Genomic DNA, 21,171 nt, shown 5'->3' with positions numbered 1-21,171 from the left:
AGTGCCATGGCTGGGAGGCGAGGATTCCGTAAGGGTGGCAAAGGTGGAAGAGCCACAAGTGGTGGCCGTGGTGGATCAGGGTGAGCCTGTCCCCCCATGTGTGGAGGACCAGTCAAGGGCACCCATAATCCCCCCTCCCTCCTGTTGAGGCTGATGTGGCTGACACCATCCATGCTCAGCCCTTGTTGGACCAGCCCATTGTGGCACCAGACCTGGCTGACTCCATGGCTGACTTCCAGTTCAGCAGGCCTATGACACGTGCGCTGGTGCACGTTGATGTCACCATGCCACGTGCATCTGGGGCAGCAAGGTCATCTGCTGCACCAAGTAGGCAGGGCGGAGAGGCTGCAGGGGCAGCTGCGGCTCCATCCACCCCAGCCCTCACACACCCAGCCCAGACAGTGTCGGTCCTAGTCCATGCTGCTGACATTCCCCCTGACACCATCACACTAGAGCCAATGCCTGCACCAACTCCCATGCTGAGTGTGCAATCCCACACTCCTGATACAGAGTCCACCAGGGCTCCTGCCCTTAGTGTCCAGAGCGGCGCAGGAAACTCAGGATCACCACCACCTTCCAAGCGGAAGAGGAAGAGTGCTCGTCCGGCACAGGCTGATGCCCCAGACACGGCTACACAGTCCGGCCCATCCAGGAAGCCCAGCTTCACGGATGACCAACTGAATGCACTTGTCGAGTATGTGTCCGCACATGACAACGAGATGGTCATTGTTGCAGGATCCAAGACCACACCTGCACAACGCCAGGCACACTGGCAGACTGTTGCGGACATCGTAAGTGCCCTTGGAATCGTGAGGCGCACAGCCAATGATTGCTATAAGCGCTGGAATGACCTAAAGCGCAGGGCAAAGAGTAAGCAGGCCTCAAGTCATGCCGCAACTCTAGTGACTGGAGGTGGGTCTCCAGTAGTAGACATGGAACTCACTCCACATGAGTCAGTCGCTGGGACCTACGTCACGGAGGAACAGATCCAAGGCGTGGGAGATCTGGCTGATTACGAGGCATTGTCCGGTGAGTGCACATGCATGTGTGTGTCATCCATGTGCATGGTGTGTGTGAGGGCTTCTGTTTGTTTGACAGGTGAGAGTGTGTGCGCCTGAGTCGTATGGGTCAGCCATGTGCTTCATGCAATACATCCTGCGCAGCTGCATTTGGCCATAGCAGTATCCCTTCTGCCAACAGTAGACATCTAGCCCAACTGCACGCCAGTTGCCCTTGAAGTGTCACCTTGCCACAACATTGTTGCTTGATTTTTCACTGTTCATTTAGTCAGATTGTTTGCATTCCACCACTATTACTAGGCATGTCGCAGTCCTCTAGTCACATGTCTGACATGGCTATGGTAAAGTGGAGTGACTTTGTTACCTGGATATCATTTGTACAAACATGTCCCTGTGCAATTGCACCATTTCGGACTGGCAGCTCCAGGTGAAGAATCTGACCTGTTTGAATTAGAAAAGCTATTACATGCGGGAACTGGACTGAATGAAAAGGTGCTGCCCTCCTCTCCATCTTCACTCAATAGCAATGGTACATGCCATCTGTGTGATGGCATGTGTGTTTCACCTGCCAATCACAGGCCAATGTGTGATGCCACTGCCAGGCAGCATGCAGAAAATGTGTTCATCTTCCATCTTGGTGTCATCAGTGTGTGCCATTTGCCTGCCCTTCATACGCAGTGAGGGTGCATGCATGGGAGGGTTTTAGTCATGTGGGACATGTGTCAAACAAGTACTGGTTCTCTTGCTTCTCAGCCCTCATTGTGTGCCATGGTGCTAATGCCTGTTTCCATTTCTTTGTTTTAATGTCTTTGCAGGGGAAGACACACCTGATACTGCTGGGGTTGTGGAGATGGTGCAGACCCAGGAGGGCTCCGAGGGCCGACCAACCACCAGTGAGGGACGTGGTGTGGTGGTGGGTGAGAACCCACAAGTGCTGCAGGTCCTGCTCTCAAGGGGTGTCTCTGGCTGCACCTCCCCCGAGCTGTACTCAGGTGTTGATTCGGATGAGACCTACGTGCCGTCGCAGGTGAGTGTTCCAGGGAGGGATTCTGTTCTGTCTCACGCACCTGCACCAGGGTCAGAACCCTCAATGGGGATGTCAGTGTTGGCAGCTACGCCTTTGGTGGTTACGGATGCAGGGTCACACTCCGCGACATCTGATCCTGTTCCTGGGCCAGCAGATTCAGAGGGGGAATGCAGTCCTGCAGCCTCAGGCAGTGCCGGCACAGCAAGGCGCAGTTCGCCTTGCCCCAGACAGGTGTGGTGCCCGCCGACGTGGTGGCCGTACGCCACCTGGCAATACCGCATGGGAGCAATCCATTTACGGTATGGCAACCCAACAGGCAGCATCATCCGAGATGATGGCTCAGGCCATGGATAGGGTGGCCACTTCCATTGTCCCCCCTGAAAGGCTGATGGAGCGACTAGAGCAGGCAACCGACTCCATCTGCCAGTCACACAGGGAGGACATGTTGGGGTCCAACAGGGACAGGCGGGCGGCACTGGTGACTCTGCAGGAGGCCATCTCCATTGAGTCCCAGGGCCACAGGGAAGCCCTGAGGCAGGAGCTCCTTCACCTCAGGACGACTCTTGTTGAGCTTGAGGCTTCAACACACCAAAGGACAGAACAGCAGCTGGAGCATCTCACCCGTACGCTCTCAGCTGAGATGCAGGCAACGAGGGCGGAGGTCCGGGCATCCCGTGAGTTGTTGCATGGGGACCTCCGCACACTCATCCTCCAGAACCAGACCTACCACACCCGCATGCTTGTAGCCATGGAGGAGCAGGCTAGGGCCTTGCGTGGGCTGCCTCCCATAGTGCAACCACCTCCGGATGCAGCTGCACAGGGTGATAATAGCGACAGCAGTGATACTCCCACAATAGGGTAGCCGTGTGGGCCATGAGCCCATGGAGGTGTTTTTTTTCCCCAGGATCCACGCAGGTGGGTTCTGGTGTGCATCCTGTCCTCGGACCTCCTGGGTGGCCTCCCCAACCCCCCCGGGCCCTTCAATGGCCATTTTTTATTTTTTTTTATTTTTATTTTTATTTTTATTTATTTTATTCCCTATTTTTTTGGGATGATTTGTTGGCTTCCTTGGTTCCTGTGGGCATACGCTGCATTGTGGCTGGGCACATGCAGGCTTGTAATGTATTTGGTTCAGATGCTTGGGTTTGAGTCACACACACCCCTCCTGCTTCCCGTTTCCATGGGCTTGCAAAGGGTGTGCCCAAGTGACAATGAATTACACAGTGACGTTGGACTTCCATGAGCTGTGTGGGCAGTCTGTAGTCAATACTGTGTATACATTCCTAGTGCATATTGCTGTTGTGTTGTACACTGCATGTTGCATTGATGTGTAACTCATCTTCTGTGTCTACCTCCCAATTTGCAGGTCCCTTCCTCATGTCTACACAAAGACCTCTAGTCTGGAGATGTGGTCCATGTTGGCAGCAGTGCACCTACAACTCTACATGGCGCCAACACTGCACAGTTGGTAGTGGTGGGAGTGCAGGCATTTCCAGGTGGTGAGACTACTAATATTTAACATTAGTGATGTCATGTTAATGGTAGTACGTGCTCAAGTTTGTTGTTGGTCCAGCATTACTGTGAGCATTTCAGGTGTTGCAAGTATCTAATAGGGACACTGTACATTGTGACACTAGTGTCATGTTGTGTGGATTACTTTGTTTACCTGCAAATAGCATGACATGGCACAGTGTGTGGTGTGACGGTGCTGGGGTTGGGTTGGCTGACATGGCACTGTCCTCTTGATGCATTTTGCAAGTGGGTATTCATTTTAGCTGCTTGAATGTGCAACTTCACAAAACTGCATTGGTGGTGTCTGTGTGGGTAGGGATGCACACATTGTGACACTTCCAGGTGAACAATCTCAGGCTGATATGGTTTTCACGGTTCTTTCTCCAGACATTCAGGGTCAGTGTCAGGTTGAGTCATCATTGATTGTCAGATGGAATGTGGCAGGGCAGTGTGCACTCCACAGGGGTGTGATTTCTATGTGAAGTAATTAGCCACTAGCTGTGTACGGGCTGCCTCCCCCCGTGCCCTTTCCCCTCCCATGCGCAGTGGCTGTGCATGTGGTTGGGGATGAGGGGGCACCACCATGTCCACGGCCAGGCCCCGGCGTGTTGCAACGTTGTGCAGGACACATGCTGCCACTATGATCCTGCACACTACTGGGGGAGCGTACAGCAGCTGCCCGCCAGAACGGTCAAGGGAGTAAAAGCGTGACTTCAGCACTCCGAATGTGCGCTCCACTATGCCCCGGGTTGTAATGTGGCCTGCGTTATATCTTACCTGGGATGGCGTGGTGGGGTTCCGAATTGGCGTCATCATGTGGGGGCTGAGAGGGTAGGCACTGTCCCCTGTGGAGGTGGTGATTTGTATCATTGGTGGGGTTGTGACCTTGCTCAGTATCTGACATGCATGCATGTGCAGTGGCATTCATACTCACCAAGCAGCCATGTATCGCCATGCCGCCCAGCTTCTAGGTCCCGGCTTAGTGTGGACATTCGGTAAATGAAGCTGTCGTGGGTGGACCCGGGATAGTTGGCATATACTGAGGTGATGATTCCCTTGCCATTACATACTACCTGCACATTGATGGAATGCCAGTGCTTGTGGTTCCTATAGATGTGCTCAGATGCCCTGGGGGGACGTAGAGCCACATGGGTGCAGTCGATGGCACCTAGCACTTTGGGGAATCGTGCCACAGCGTAGAAATCCAGGGCGGCAGCATGCCTTTCTGCAGGGGTTCTGGGCAGGTATATGTGCCTGCGGACTGATGGGCGTGCAGTGATGATGTTCAAGACCTGGTGTGGGCAGCGTGACTGGGTGGCCTGTGATACACCACCCACAATGGCACTTGTCCGCTGAAATGATCCAGTGGCTAAGAAGTGCAGTACATTGAGGACCTTCTCCAGGGGGCTGAGTGCTTGGGAGCACAGGGTGGGTGATGTGAGGTCATCCTCCCACTCACTCACCAGGTCCAGTATGATGTGTGGTGGAAACCTGTATCTCCCATGCACCTGGTCATCAGGCATCCCGAAAAGGCTGGTTCTGGTGTGAATATTCTGGCCCTAACTATCCTCCTCCTCCTCCTCCTTTGGTAGGCCACGCCCACTGCTGCTAGGAACGGTATGTTCACCCTGGGTCTGAGCTTGTTATTTTTTTAGCGCACAAATTAATGCGTCGCGCGTGTTGTAGGCGAGCGTGTGACCCGCGCACCCCTGAAATCCAGTACCCAGTCCAATAGCGTGTGGAAATTCCCGCGCACACCGGGATACAGGTGCGCTGACGTACTTGCGTGTGTAAGTGTCCGCGCACACCTGATATACACGTACATAGGACAATCGCGTGTATGCGCACTTTTGTCCAATTACACGCGATGACACCCTGACGTGCTGTCCAATTACACGCAATGAGACTCTGCCGTGCTGTCCAATTACACGCGATGACACTCTGACGTGCAGTCTTTCCACGTGTGCACTGTCATCATGTGCTGTGTGGGAAACAACCGTGCAGGTCACGTCACAGACGCGCTTATGCGCTGAGGGCCTTTGGTCCAATAGATTCGCGTATGCATGCTGACGCACTTACGCGCTAAGGGGCTTTCCTCGGTTTTCACGCTGACGTGCAGGATTTTCACGTGCCAAATCACTCCGTACCAAGCTGGCCACGCGTAAGCACACGGAAGACCACGCTCCTGCCCAGAAGGCCGGACTACTGCCCCCCAGAGCCACGAGCACGCTCCCACCTGCCATCTGCTGCTGCCTGACTGCCTGCTGCCCACGTGCACTGCCATTTGCTGCCTGCACATCAGCCAGGGGTGCTGTTGCTGTGACCACCCCTGCTGGAACCGAAGACTCCCGACTGGAATTCCATCGCTCCACAGCCCAGCCCCAGGACCCAGTTGCCCACCCACTCCTGCCTCTGGGGTTGTCATGTCGGGGCAAACACCATCTGTGACCACTGACAACCCCCGGCCAGAGAGGCAGAGGGGCACCAGCTTCAGTGCCACCGAAGTTGGTGTCCTGGTGGAGCAAGTCCTGGGGCAGTATGATGCCCTCTTCGGATGTTCCCGCGGCGACAAGGAAGGACGGACTCGATCTGGACTGACATCGTGACTGCCATCAACGCGGAGGGGGTGGCAGTCCGGGACTTACAACATGTCAGGAAGCGCTGGGAGGACTTCAGGTCCAGGACCCTGAACAAGGCCCGGCGCCTCTTGAAGGCAGCGGATGCCAAGGGGCGCCGGGGCTACTTGTCTGAAGAACAGATGGGGGTCCTGGAACGCATATCCCCAGCCCTCCACGTCCAGGTCCTAGAGAAGCAGACCCGTCTGGAGTCGAGCGGTGAGTGTACATGCATCCTGATTGTGAGCAGTGCGTGTGGTGATTATTCGGCATTGTGCCGGTTGCACATCTGTTTGTATGGGGTCAAGTATGGGTGGGGGTGTACAGGGCCGTGACACATGCGAGGGCTGTAATGTGTGAGACATGGATGGTGCTTGTGTGTGTGGGCTTGCATGGCAAATGCAGTTGTGCGTGCACACATGTTTGGATGAATGTGTATGTAAGTAGACATGTCCGTGATGTCAGGCATGTATGTTGTTTTCGGCTGCATGTATGACCACTGTGTACATGTGCATGTGTGTGTATTTGTCAAGGGTGCAACAGTGATGCAACATGGATGCATGTGACAGCGGTATGTGGAAGCCTGATTGGCAGATGTGACATGGATGCCCGTCTGAACAGTGCAACACTTGGCAGAGGTGTAGACATGCATGCAAGTGTGGTGCTGTGTGTACATGTGTGGTGCACTTCCTGTGTTGCATGTGATGTCTGGCTCCCCTTTGGTTGCTGATGCTGTTGTATGTGTAGGGATGGTGGTGGCAGTTGTGATATGGCTGTGGTATGGCTCATGTGTGTGAGTTGCAATGACATGTGTGTTGGGGATTGTGATGACATTTCTGAGGTTTGCCAATGCCACTCATGTGCAACTGTCATGCGTGTATGTGTCCATTGTACAGTGCCCTGATGCCTGTGTTTTGTTTCTCCCTGTCTGCAACGTCAACTGATGAAGAGGGCGGAGAAGGTGCTGTGGAGCACAGCGCCGGGGATCCGACCGCCAGCCGGAGACGCAAGGCCCGGCTCCCCTCCCGTGTTGTCATCTCGTCGGGGAGTGAGGAGTCCGGTGCCGCGTCCCAGGCCGCAGCTGCCGGGAGGAGGTCCAAGAGGCGGAGGTTGCAGTTGGACTCCTCGGCAGCAGAAGGGGCAGCTGGGACCCCACAGGGCCCAACAGGGGAAGATGGCACGGAGTCATCCAGGTTGGTGGGGGGTTTGGTGGAGGAGGGGGCCGTGCAAGCACCAGAGACGGGGTCTGGAGGTGGGGATCCCACTAGTGCTAGTGGTGCAGTGCAGGACCAGACAGGAGGCAGCACAGGCGGCCGCGGAGGTGCCTGTGTGCAATCCTGTCCCCGATCCTGTCCCTGCATCATCTTGCACCAGCAGGGATGCCTACGTCCAGACCCATTTTCAGGCAGGGGATGAGCTGACGTCAACTGGCCTTCCTCTGCCTGCGGACGTGGCCATCCAGGTCCGGGTTGAGCCTGTCCTGGCTGGTGTGGCGTTGCGTCAACGGGCCATGCGAGGTGACCTGCAGTCTTTTCATGGACAGACTGCACGTCATCTCGAATGGCTCGTTGACCACGTCAGCCTGCTGGGACAGGTCACCCAGGCCGGATTCCTCCATCTGATGGGGCTTGCTCCGACCCCCTCCTCAACTGGACCCCTGTGGAGCTGCCTCTGACGGTGCGGCCAGGCTGGTGGAGGAGGCATCCCTGCCACAGTCGGGAGTCGGAGGTCCAGCAGGGGTGGCCACATCAACAACTGCACCCCAGCCGGCGGAGAATGTGCAGGCAGCAGGAGGCAGTGCACGGGCAGAGGCAGAGCAGCAGCAGCAGCAACATGGTGGGAGACATGAAGGCTCGGGGCTTTCGACATCGGAGGGGCAGGCATCGGCCGGAGGGCAGGGGGACCCAGGACAGAGAGTGTCTTCCGTGTGGCAGCGGTTGGGCCACGCCTTAGGTGCAGAGCGGCGGCGGGCGGAAGAGGCGCGGCTCACAATGGTCAGGGCGGAGAACTCCATGCGGAGGGCCCTGAGGCGGGCCGAGTGCCTCGAGGCAATCCGCAGGGGGTTTGAGGAGGACACGGCGTCGTCCCTGCGGACCCTCGGGGCCATTGAACTGGACCGCCTCCGGGACATCGAACAGGAGTTCGATGATGCCCTGGCCCGGGACACCACGGAGTGAGCCGCTGGACTTGCCCGCCGCCTTTGTATATAGTTCTTTAGTTTTAGGTTTCCTTTCTTTCTTATTATGATTTGGAGTCGACGGACACTGCTCCACTTTTTGTATATAGTTGATTTTTAGGTAGGTTTTTTAGTAGGTTTCCTTTGTTCAGTTGGGCTCATGGACCCTTGGTAGTTTTTTACATAGTTCTTTATTGCATGGAGAAATTTTAACTTTTGACTTTGGGCAAATATTTTTTGGATTCTGATTTTCAGTTTTGTGTTTTTATACGGACATGCAGCTTTTTTTTCTCATTCACATTGTAGTTTGTTTTCTTTCTTTAGCATTCTTTTTTTTTCAATACAATTTTTTTTCCATACTTCACTGTGTGGTATCATCTCATTGGTTTCATGCATGTCATGTTGTGTGTTTTCCCATTCAATTGCAACCATTGTGTGTGACGGACATGGGTTCATTAGCTTAATGAACATTGGGGGTGTAACATGTGATTTCCATTTCCATGTGGGTGAATGGGTTACTTGGTAGGGCTTTTTGGCTGTGGAGGCTGTCCATTACGCACATGATTGGGGATTGTGAGGACCTGGTGGGGGCTGCCCCTGCACTGCTGGGGGCTGGGGGTGGTGGGAGACATGAGTGGGGGCCTGGTGGAGGGTGCCCCTGGATGGTGGGGGGTGGGGGTGGTGGGAGACATGAGTGGGGGCCTGGTGGAGGGTGCCCCTGGTGACTGGGGGGGTGGGGGTGGTGGGAGACATGGGTGGGGGCCTGGTGGAGGCTGCCCCTGGTGGCAGGGGGTGGGGGTGATAGGGGACATGAGTGGGGGCCTGGTGGAGGCTGCCCCTGCACTGCTGGGGGGCGGGGGTGGTGGGAGACATGGGTGGGGGCCTGGTGGAGGGTGCCCATGGTGGCTGGGGGGTGGGGGTGGTGGGAGACATGAGTGGGGGCCTGGTGGGGGCTGCCCCTGCACTGCTGGGGGGTGGGGGTGGTGGGAGACATGAGTGGGGGCCTGGTGTAGGGTGCCCCTGGTGGCTGGGGGGTGGTGGGAGACATGGGTGGGAGCCTGGTGGAGGCTGCCCCTGCACTGCTGGGGGGTGGGGGTGGTGGGAGACATGGGTGGGGGCCTGGTGGAGGGTGCCCCTGGTGGCTGGGGGGTGGGGGTGGTGGGAGACATGGGCGGGGGCCTGGTGGAGGCTGCCCCTGCACTGCTGGGGGGTGGGGGTGGTGGGACACATGGTTGGGGGCCTGGTGGAGGGTGCCCCTGGTGGCGGGGGGGTGGGGGTGATAGGGGACATGAGTGGGGGCCTGGTGGAGGCTGCCCCTGCACTGCTGGGGGGTGGGGGTGGTGGGAGACATGGGTGGGGGCCTGGTGGAGGGTGCCCCTGGTGGCTTGGGGGTGGTGGGAGACATGAGTGGGGGCCTGGTGGAGGGTGCCCCTGCACTGCTGGGGGGTGGGGGTGGTGGGAGACATGAGTGGGGGCCTGGTGGAGGCTGCCCCTGCACTGCTGGGGGGTGGGGGTGGTGGGAGACATGAGTGGGGGCCTGGTGGAGGGTGCCCCTGGTGGCTGGGGGGTGGGGGTGGTGGGAGACATGGGTGGCGGCCTGGTGGAGGCTGCCCTTGCACTGCTGGGGGGTGGGGGTGGTGGGAGACATCGGTGGGGGCCTGGTGGAGGGTGCCCCTGGTGGCTGGGGGGTGGGGGTGGTGGGAGACATGGGTGGGGGCCTGGTGGAGGCTGCCCATGGTGGCAGGGGGGTGGGGGTGGTGGGAGACATGCATTGTTGATCAGTAGTGCAAGGTGACATGTGGGTTGGCTGGGGTGCATGCCCTTGGTGGATGGGCTGCATGCGGGGCATGAGCATGGGTGCAGGGTAGTCCCCCGTGGTGTGCGCTGCCTGCAGGGTCCGTGGAGGTTGTGGAGCATACACCTGGGAGGGCCCACACGGCCAATTCACGTGTGGTACTCCCCAGAACCCCTGAAATACACGTACCCTCCTGAAATCGCGTGTGGAACTTCCCGCGCACCCCTGAAATACACGTACCCTGCTGAAATCGCATGTGGAACTTCCCGCGCACCCCTGAAATACACGTAACCTGCTGAAATCGCGTGTGGAACTTCCCGCGCACCCCTGATATACACGTACCCTGCTGAAATCGCGTGTGGAAATTCCCGCGCACCCCTGAAATAAACGTACCCTGCTCGCACTGGGCCAATCGCGTGTGGAACTTCCCGCGCACCCCTGAAATACACGTACCCTGATGAAATCGCGTGTGGAACTTCCCGCGCACCCCTGAAATACACGTACCCTGCTGAAATCGCGTGTGGAAATTCCCGCGCACCCCTGAAATACACGTACCCTGCTCGCACTGGGCCAATCACGTGTGGAACTTCCCGCGCACCCCTGAAATACACGTACCCTGATGAAATCGCGTGTGGAACTTCCCGCGCACCCCTGAAATACACGTACCCTGCTGAAATTGCATGTGGAAATTCCCGCGCACCCCTGAAATACACGTACCCTGCTCGCACTGGGCCAATCGCGTGTGGAACTTCCCGCGCACCCCTGAAATACACGTACCCTGATGAAATCGCGTGTGGAACTTCCCGCGCACCCCTGAAATACACGTACCCTGCTGAAATCGCGTGTGGAAATTCCCGCACACCCCTGAATACACGTACCCTGCTCGCACTGGGCCAATCGCGTGTGGAACTTCCCGCGCACCCCTGAAATACACGTACCCTGATGAAATCGCGTGTGGAACTTCCCGCGCACCCCTGAAATACACGTACCCTGCTGAAATCGCGTGTGAGACTTCCCGCGCACCCCGGTATACACGCACACGTATTTTTTGTCAGCGGGTGTCCGTGTTTGTGGGTACCCCTTTGCAGGTCATTTGTCCTGGAGGGCCACAGTATAGGACATTCATCATGGCAGTATATAGGTGCTATTTGTTGGCGCACCTTTTGGCGCACATTTCTTACAGCCGCAGAGACGCTACCGCCTGCTTTCTTGTGGCGGTCGTGTTTGTGCCTGTGCGCTGGTTTGAGCGTAAGCTTTTTTGCCCTATTCTATTCCATGAATACGTGTTGTAGGCGAGCGTGTGGGCGTTCCGCGCACTTGTGCCCTGTACTTCCCCCGTGACCCCCATGTTTTGGCAAGTTGTTCCCCATTCCGAGTGTTACGCCCGTGTTCCGCCTACTTTTGTTGCGTGCGCCGCGCTATGTGCGAATTTCGCTGTGGCCTGTGCGATTTTCGCTGTGACCTGGCGCACGCTGTTAGATGGCCTGTGCGCCAACGTGCGCCGCGCACTTTTTTATCGCACATCCGCTGGTTTTCTCGCGCACGGACTTCCATGAATCGACGTGCGCTGCTTTTCGTGCGATTTTCGCACTTGCACTGCGATTTTCGCTATTCCACTGCGATTCGCACGTTTTTGCCCACTTGCGCCGCGCTAATTATTCCATGAATCGGCCTGCTTGGCTCACGGTATCTGCTTTTTTCAGCTTAAAGAAAGCTTCAGCTATTTTGGACACTTTTACATGGAATGAAAACACAAGAAAAAAAATATCTGACCATATGTTTCCTAGCTGCAACTGTCTACAGAATGCAATCGAAATGGAAATCAACACGCACCTCAATTTTACCAGAACTCACTCAAAATAATGCTTGATTCTGTGTGCCCTTGGACTGCAAAACAGTACTGCCACTCAGCTGCCTGGACAGGAGAAACTCTCTATTTGGTTTTCTTTCCACTAGTCAAAGAAGTATCTCCCCCAAATCTTCCTGCCTGCCTCCCTGTGAGTGCCGCACACTTCTTCCCAGGGACAGAGAGTGCTTGAGACCAGCGAGAGAGCGTCTTTCGACTGACAACTCTTTTTAAACCCTCTGTCAGTGACCTCCCATGTATGTATCTTTGCCTACATAAAATGTAATGAAATGCCGCCTCTAAAAGTGACATCATGTGTCCACCAGAAGCACCTTTCTTTTTGCAAACCAACTCACTAGAATGTTTTAGAAAGCCAGAAAACGGATTAAAACTGTTACATTACTGTGCTCCGTTTTCCTGTTCTAGGAATGAACAATGTGGCTAGATATCACATCTCTAACTTGTCAAGTATTCCCCACAAACAAATCTAATTCTTCATGTTTATTTTACATAAATAACCCGTGTTTGTCTTCACATTCAGTTTATCAAATGTGAACCTTGAATATTCGTTACAAGGATATGTTAATGGTTAAGGGATAGGGGTTAGTAATTATTTGTCTCTATGCTTCATTGCAACTCAGTCCAGGACTGTGGTGAGGTGCAAAATTATAACATTGTGTTATGCAGTATCAAATTCAAATTCCCCTTTTTAGCTTGTATGTGTTTTGCACACTCACAATACTTACATATACCACATTCAGTCCAAAGCCTCACACCCGAGTTTCACACTCTTTTTGGCAAGTGGAGTCAGTTTTGATCTTTGTTGAAATTCTGAGCCTTAGTTATCATTCAGAGCCTCATTGTTCTCCTATTGTGTCAAATTATCGATCCTCACATTCCTCTAACATTTTTATTTTTATTTATTTATTTGGCATTTATAAAGTGCACCTAACCCATAGGTCTGGGCGCTGGAAATACAGGGTAAAAAAAACATTTAAAAGGGTTACCACAGGCAACATGTGATACTGTCTTTAAATTTACAGGTGCGTCTTTACAACGTTTACAACGTTTACACTATATACATGTTAAATATACAATTTGCTGTGTACAATATGAGGGTTCGCAAAGTTCCTTCTAGGCCCAGTTCATCAGGGTAGTTGGACAGTATACAGTGAGGTGGTCAGCAGCATAGGTGAGAGTACTATTGACTCAACGTGAGGAGCCAAGATTTGAGTTTTCTGCGGAATGAGGAATGGAATGGATCAGATCTGATGGCAAGGCAGTGTTCCAGGTTTTTGCAGCTACAACCGGGAAACTGCGACCATCGGCTTTCATTTTTGGAATTTGGGCACAGTGAGAAGGTGAGCTGTTGTTGCGCATGTTTGCTTAGTGGATTGTGTTGGCTTGAGCAGGTTGGTGAGATATTTGGGTGCGGTGTTGGTTAGACATTTGTGGGTGATTGCCAATGTTTTGCATCTAATTCTGTCCTGGACTGCCAGCCATTGTGCTTTGCATCTTATTTCTGAGATATGCTCTCTTCTGGGAATGTTTAAGGCCGCTCGGAGGGCATTGTTTTGTGTGACTTGAAGTTTTTTGATGCTAGTGGTTGAGGTGCCAGCCAGTAGATGATTACAGTAGTCCAGTTTTGACAGGATGAGGGTTCCAGCTAAGGTCAGGCAACTGTTGGGTGAGAGGTATGGTCTACATGTGTTAATTAGTTTAGCCATGAAGGCTGCTGAGGAGACCGTTGCGTTGACTTGTCTGGTTAAGATTAATGAGGAGTCAAGGTATACACCTAAGGTTTTGGTATCTTTTGAGATGGTGATAGTGTTCCTGTCTATTGTGAATTCATTGTATCTGGGGTCAAGTTTTTTAGGCTTGTTTGAGTACCAACCAATAGTAACTCAGTTTGTCGTCATTTGGACAGAGTTCATGTTGGGCCATCTAGGATTGGATCATTTGATAGAGATCATTGAGTGTGGTCGAGTCTTTGTCGTAGTCTCCCGAGAGGTGCAATAGGATCTGCGTGTCATCTGCGTAATTAGTGTATGACACTCCAAGTTCATTTAGGCTGCCAAATAGAGGCTTAATGAGTATGTTGTACAATGTTGGAGACACACAGGAACCTTGGGTCACGCCGCAGAGGACTGCGGCAGGGGTCATGTTTGCTATGTTAGAAAAAACTCTCATTATCCACTCAGAGAGGAAAGATTCAATCCATGAAATAGCTTTTGGTGAGAATTGGGCTGTGCTAGCTAAGTGGCAAAACAGTATTTTGTGGTTCACCAAGTCAAGTCAAAGGCCGTAGAGAGTTCTAATAGCAGTAGTTTAGCTAGGTTACCATTGTCAATTATGGCATCCATCTGGTTTTTAAGGTCAAGGAGCACCGTTTCAGTGTGATGTCTGGGTCGGAAGCCAGATTGGTGGAGTCCTAAGAGATTGTTTGTTTCCAGGTGTTCTTGAATTTGGATACAGGCGGCACAGTCAAGGATTTTCTGAAGGAAGGGGACTGTTGTAATGGGACAGTCATTGCGAGAGGTGTTCGGGTCAAGTGATGATTTTCTTTAGAAGTGGGAGTCCCACGCTTCTTTTAGGTTCTTGGGGACAGTGCTTTGTGCAAAGGAGTTGTTGATGAGAGAGGTAATGAATGGGACAAGTTCTGTGACACAGTCTTTGATACAGGGGGCAGGGCAGATGTCGCCTTGGCACCTTGATGGTTTTAGGCAAGTGATAATTTGATAACCTCTGTTATGGAGACTGGTCTGAATTCGAAAGGATGAGGAGGTTCAGTTGTAGTGTGTGTGCCAATATCTGACAGGGTCCTTTGTCTTTTTTGTTGGGGATTTTATTTTGGAGCATTGATATTTTGTCAGTGAGGGCATTCTGTATATTGGTACACCAGGTTTCATCTTTATGGCAGGTTTCAGGTGGAGTCATTGGCGACTCAAGTTCCCTTAGTAGAGTGAAAAGTTCTTTTGCTACCATATTTGGTAGTTTGCTATACGCTCATTGTAAATGGAGCTCTTTGCTTGAATTATAGCTTGCTTGTATTTTTTAGCAGAGGTCAGGATCGATCTGTTGGTTTTGGATGGTGAGGCTTTCCATAGAGTTTCTGCAGCGCGTTTGTTGGCACAAAGATCCTTGAGGTTAGGTTAGAACCAGGAATTAAGGTGAGCTTTTCGTTTAGGTTTGCAGAGTTTGAGTGGTGCGATTTTGTCGATATCATGGAGGACAGTGGTGTTATATAGATCAACCATGTCAGTTGGGTTGGCAGGTGAGTGGGTGGACTCAGTGATAGGGCTTAACAGGGGGAGCAGGTTAGTGTGTTTGATATTGCAAGTGTTTCTTGTGAGAGATGCTGGAGTGAGGTGTGGGACAGTTTTGTGCGAGGTTTGTTTGGTGAAGGTAATGCCTTTGTGGTCTGACCATGGGCAGGGGGAGTTAACTGTGATGTTGGTTGACACGTTCAGATCAGCAAGACAATCTAGGGTTTGGCCTTTGTTGTGGGTAGGCAGTTCGATGTGCTGGGTGAGTCCTTGGGCGGTGAATTTGTTTTCTATGACAGTGGCATTGGGATCTAGGCTGTCGCAATGGTGAAAGTTAAAATCACCTAGTAAGATTATTATGGATGATGGTTTGGGGTCCCTTGATAGAATGAGAACTAAGTCCTCGTCGAAGGATTGAAGTGGGCCTGGTGGTCTATATAGGACGTGGATGGTGGTGGTAGCGGTGTTGGGGAGAGAGAGTTTACATACAACTTGGAGTCCATAATGTGGTCAACTCTAGGTTAAACCACACCCCTTCCATGTGTGTGTTTGTATTTCCAATGTCATTGCATACCACCTTCCCAGAATCACAGACATTGTACATTCCTGTGTATGTATCCAGCATTGTGTCATTTTTTGCCTGTTCTCCAGTGTGGGGTGTTTTCCTGACTAGTCATTTACTTGTTCTTTGGGCAATATCACTCTTATATTCTTCATTCTGATTTGTCATCGGTTGGTGATTTCTTTGGCTATCACACAGTCCTACTTGCTCAGCGAACCTCATCACTTGTGCTTCTAGGCTCTGAAATCTTTCTTGATCCCTGAAATCGTCTCTCTGCGCACTCAGTCTATATAGATTTGAATCAAATTGTCCTGGCCTGTTTTGATTACTCTCATTCTCTTCAGGTGACTCCACTCGGTTAGTATTTCCCCTGAATTCCTGTGGCAATGGATTGGGGAAGGTGGGTTAAACATCTTGTCCATAACACCCTTGCACTGTGGGTTAAACATAGGTGCATGGGTTATATCTCACTTTATGTCTTTTATTTGGCTGATATTGCTCCCTTTGTTGAGTACCCATTTTAAACAAATGTTTCTACATATCTTGGTTCCATTTGATTATTGTTCCCATATGTGATTGTTGCAGGAATAAACCTACTTTGAGCTTCCAACGCCTGGTACGGTCCATGAGGTGAGTCACTTGGAGTGCTATTTGATTCTGCCACACTGAACTGCAATCCTACCCGAGGCGAAGTTCCAAGACAGCGGGGGCTGACATAGGTAGCCCTATCTCTAGGATTAGTGGATTGAAACTCTGGCATTGGTGATGTTGCCCTTTCTTCCTGGGACTTTTCTTGTGTCATCAAACCTTTCTGATTCTGTATCATGTAATTTCATTGCTGTCCTGTTTCCAACTCCATATTCCTCTCTGACTTTAATTCTGCAACTGTAGGTGAAGCTATCACCTCCTTCGCGTTATGTCTTGGCTATTTGCCTTTATTCTCAGTGTGGGAGTTAACTTCACATATTTTCATGGCTTGATCCAAAACCCAATGAACACTTTTTTTCATTTGAGAATTCACGTGCTAACTGCACTACAATCGGCTGATAAATAACATCAAATAATGTATTTTTGAACTCAATTGAATTAACATCACAGCCCACATCTTGCTGACAATGCATAAGCCGCCTTCTTAGCTTCTTGCACTGACATTGCAGGGCAAAAAAAAACAATCTCCTTACTTCTTGTTGGTAGTACCGCCATGATATATTGTTCTGTTAATTTAGACTATGTAAATATTCAGCATGCTCTGATGAATTGTTTAATGAAAAAATCAAATGTATTAATCTTGTGGAACATTTAGGGCCTCATTACATGGAAGGAGGTAAGGGTTAACGGTCACCGGTAATGGTACCGGTGACCGTTAACCCTTAACGCCTTACTACGAGGTCCCTTTGCGGGTTGGTACTTTAACGCCGGCTTTGTAGCAGGCGTTAAAAACCAACCCGCAAAGGGACCAGGGTGCTAATTACGGTACCACAATTTGCGGTACCGTAATTAGCACCTTCCCCATTCCCATTATTCCCTATGGGGCAAAAATGGGAATGGGGAAGGGCAATGGGGGAAGGGGGAATTACCGCCCCGCCAACCTTGGAATAGGGTGGTAATTCCCCTTTCCTCCAAGGCGGTGCCGGTATTTTACCGACATGGACCAAGGTGCTAAGAGCACCTTGGTCCACTGCCTACCGTGTAATGAGGCCCTTAGTGTTTGATACATGTTTACAACCTGATCAATATGCTCTTCGATAGACCCCCTCAGAGTCTCTTTTAAATGGTCCTATAATCTCCTTATATGATTTCATAATCTTAACTGGGTTGCTAATTATTGCATGTTCTTGTGAAAACGTATAAGCATGAACATTTTGTGTCATCTGCTCCCTTGAGCCCGTCTCTCTCTCTGTCCAGTGTGTGAAATATATGTTGGGATTATATCTTTTACTTCATGTTATTTTATTGTGATATCTTTGCTATTGTGGTATTTGGTGGTATTTGTGGTAAAATTGTTGGGTTATTTTTTTTATAGTGGTGAGGTTGATTTCGGAATACTGCCTTATAATTAATTATCTTTACCAGGGTCATAACAACAACAAAGGCTGGACTTAATACACTCTGAATAGATGGCTCATGCCCTCCTGTGGTACCTTATGTACAATACCAAACTATGCTGTTTGGCAGAGTTTCACAATATGTAAATCATGCAAATACTCTATAAGTGAAACAATTCACTACAAACACACACACATATATATAGCACCTCTGGATGGCTTAGCTCCCACAAGCACTTTACCTTGTATCTTGACACATAATAAAAATGCTAGTCCAATTTGTTTTTCTCTTTTATGGCTTTTTATAAAATGCTAAAATTCAGAAAATGATCAAACAGTTATATTCTGCTGTACCCCTTTACAGAGACTCACTTGTAAACATGGATAAAATGCATTTCATTAGAAATACAAACTATGAAGGACCATCAGAAATTCAGAAAATGTCTAAAAAACCTGGCGCTTTGACTCTGAACGGGACGCAAATGAATGAAAAACACCTGCTCACCATGAAATGAACACATAACTGAAAAGGACTGGGGAATAGGACAGACCGGAGTGGAGTGCAGTAAAGAAGAGAGGGGTTTGAATGGGAGGGAGACCTAGGTGTACCCATCCCCATAGAGGGTCAAATGGGAAATAGGGGAGAGACTTAATTGGAGCAGATAGAGGGCCTTATTTTGTAATTTTACTTGTTTATTTGCAAAGCACGTATACACAAGTGAAGTACTTCAAAGTGCTTCAATGCATGCACGGAACAAGGGAGTACAGTGATCATTCTTGGGCCTTGAAGATTCTGAATGATCTAACAACAATAACTAGCATAATAGGCCAGAGGCATATGAACTAGAGTACATGCGTGACAAACAGTGGGTGGAGTAGAGGGGGGAGGGGGAAAAGGACATACAGAACTAAAAACTACCATACTAGGCCTGGCAATATTTCAGATTGATTGGTGGTTGGTCACCTAATGCACCTATGCATGAGTATTTTCTGCACAACCAAGCTAGGGAGGGGAGACAGAGGGTGGGCAGAACAGATAAACCTGCTAGGGCTAGTACATTAAGGTAGTGCAAGTGCTCAGAACAGGTGGTGCAAGGGAGGGGCAGGTGCACAAGTGTGCCCAGTCAAGCAGGGACCTGGGTTAAGTGCAGAGTGATTGCCCATCTCATGGAGCATAATCCAAGTGCAGTAGTGCTAAGCAGAGTGCAGAGGCCCGGAGGCAAATGTAGGACTGGCGGGAGAGCCTGAGACCTGTGAGGCTCTGGAGGTGCATCAGGCTACCAGTCAGCAAACTGAGCTGGTTGGGGAGGAGAAAGGAGGCACACAGGAGATAAGAGAAGGGGTCAGCATGGGAGAGGGATAGAGAAAGAGGAAGAGGAGAGGAAGGTCTTGAGGTGTTTCCAGAACCTAAGGAGGTACGGCTCAAGATGGAGAGGGGTAGAGGTTGTTAAGCTACAAAATATGGGTGAGTCAGGTGTCCTGATCTCGCTATCGATGACCCACAGAGCACAGGGGACACATCCCCCTGGAGGAACCTGTGACCCGTCCACCATCCATCTGGAGGAGCAGGAGCTCCCTCCACACTGCAGGAGCAGTGCCCACCCACTACAGTGGGTTTGGATCATCCTCTACCTATTGGGGTAAGCCCCCAGGCTCGCTGCACCTCGGCAGCATCGTCCGGCATTAACGCTCATACGAGCCTAATCTCAGCAGCATAATTTTGCACCTCTCGCTACATTGCTTTGTGTAGCCCCCTCCGGAGCCCAACAGCTGTTTATGCTGTTTACTTCCCACTTCGCCATTGCAAACCACGAGGTTTGCACAATCCAACATGGCCAACCGCCGATCTACTGCAGCTCTCCCTGCCCAGCCCCTCACTGCCGCACCACGATTGGCTTGAGCCGCCCTCTTCACACCAATCGGGAGCCGGCAGGCGTTTAGCCGGCCCACAAGCACGAAGGCCCCAAGAACTAAGGCTGATTCCTGTCTTCAGCCTGTGCAGCCGTCCACCATCCATCTGGAGGAGCAGGAGCTCCCTCCACACTGCAGGAGCAGAGCCCACCCACTCCAGTGGGTCCGGATCATCCTCTACCTATTGGGGTAAGCCCCCAGGCTCGCTGCACCTCGGCAGCATCGTCCGGCATTAACGCTCATACGAGCCTAATCTCAGCAGCATAATTTTGCACCTCTCGCTACATTGCTTTGTGTAGCCCCCTCCGGAGCCCAACAGCTGTTTATGCTGTTTACTTCCCACTTCGCCATTGCAAACCACGAGGTTTGCACAATCCAACATGGCCGACCGCCGATCTACTGCAGCTCTCCCTGCCCAGCCCCTCACTGCCGCACCACGATTGGCTTGAGCCGCCCTCTTCACACCAATCGGGAGCCGGCAGGCGTTTAGCCGGCCCACAAGCACGAAGGCCCCAAGAACTAAGGCTGATTCCTGTCTTCAGCCTGTGCAGCCGTCCACCATCCATCTGGAGGAGCAGGAGCTCCCTCCACACTGCAGGAGCAGTGCCCACCCACTCCAGTGGGTCCGGATCATCCTCTACCTATTGGGGTAAGCCCCCAGGCTCGCTGCACCTCGGCAGCATCGTCCGGCATTAACGCTCATACGAGCCTAATCTCAGCAGGATAATTTTGCACCTCTCGCTACATTGCTTTGTGTAGCCCCCTCCGGAGCCCAACAGCTGTTTATGCTGTTTACTTCCCACTTCGCCATTGCAAACCACGAGGTTTGCACAATCCAACATGGCCGACCGCCGATCTACTGCAGCTCTCCCTGCCCAGCCCCTCACTGCCGCACCACGATTGGCTTGAGCCGCCCTCTTCACACCAATCGGGAGCCGGCAAGCGTTTAGCCGGCCCACAAGCACGAAGGCCCCAAGAACTAAGGCTGATTCCTGTCTTCAGCCTGTGCGCAGCCTTCCTCGCCGTTCGCCTATAACCTATGCCCGTTGCATAGTTGCAGCTATCATAGTGGAACCCTCTGGATAATCCAGTCTGCACTCGCCGACGACGATCTACTTCGCCGAGTCGGTACCCTCGCAGCAGTAAGACTCTCTTTAGCACTACATGCACAGTGCGTTCGTTAGTCACGGACTACAGCAGTCAGGTTCCATGTACCTCACGCTATTATGCACATGCTCTGTTTTAATGCCTCCCAACATACCGCAATATTGATACACGCACACCGACTGTCTAGCCTCCATTTATGCCTCCAATTGCCGCACACAGTATATACAGTGAATCCGCTGGTTTTTCACCACCTCCCGGCGATTACTCAAAATGTATGTACCCCCTAGTGT

Source organism: Ambystoma mexicanum, chromosome 13, assembly GCF_040938575.1.
Source record: "Ambystoma mexicanum isolate Mex_15411 chromosome 13, UKY_AmexF1_1, whole genome shotgun sequence".
Lineage (NCBI taxonomy): Eukaryota > Metazoa > Chordata > Amphibia > Caudata > Ambystomatidae > Ambystoma > Ambystoma mexicanum.
This window is presented reverse-complemented; position numbering follows the sequence as displayed.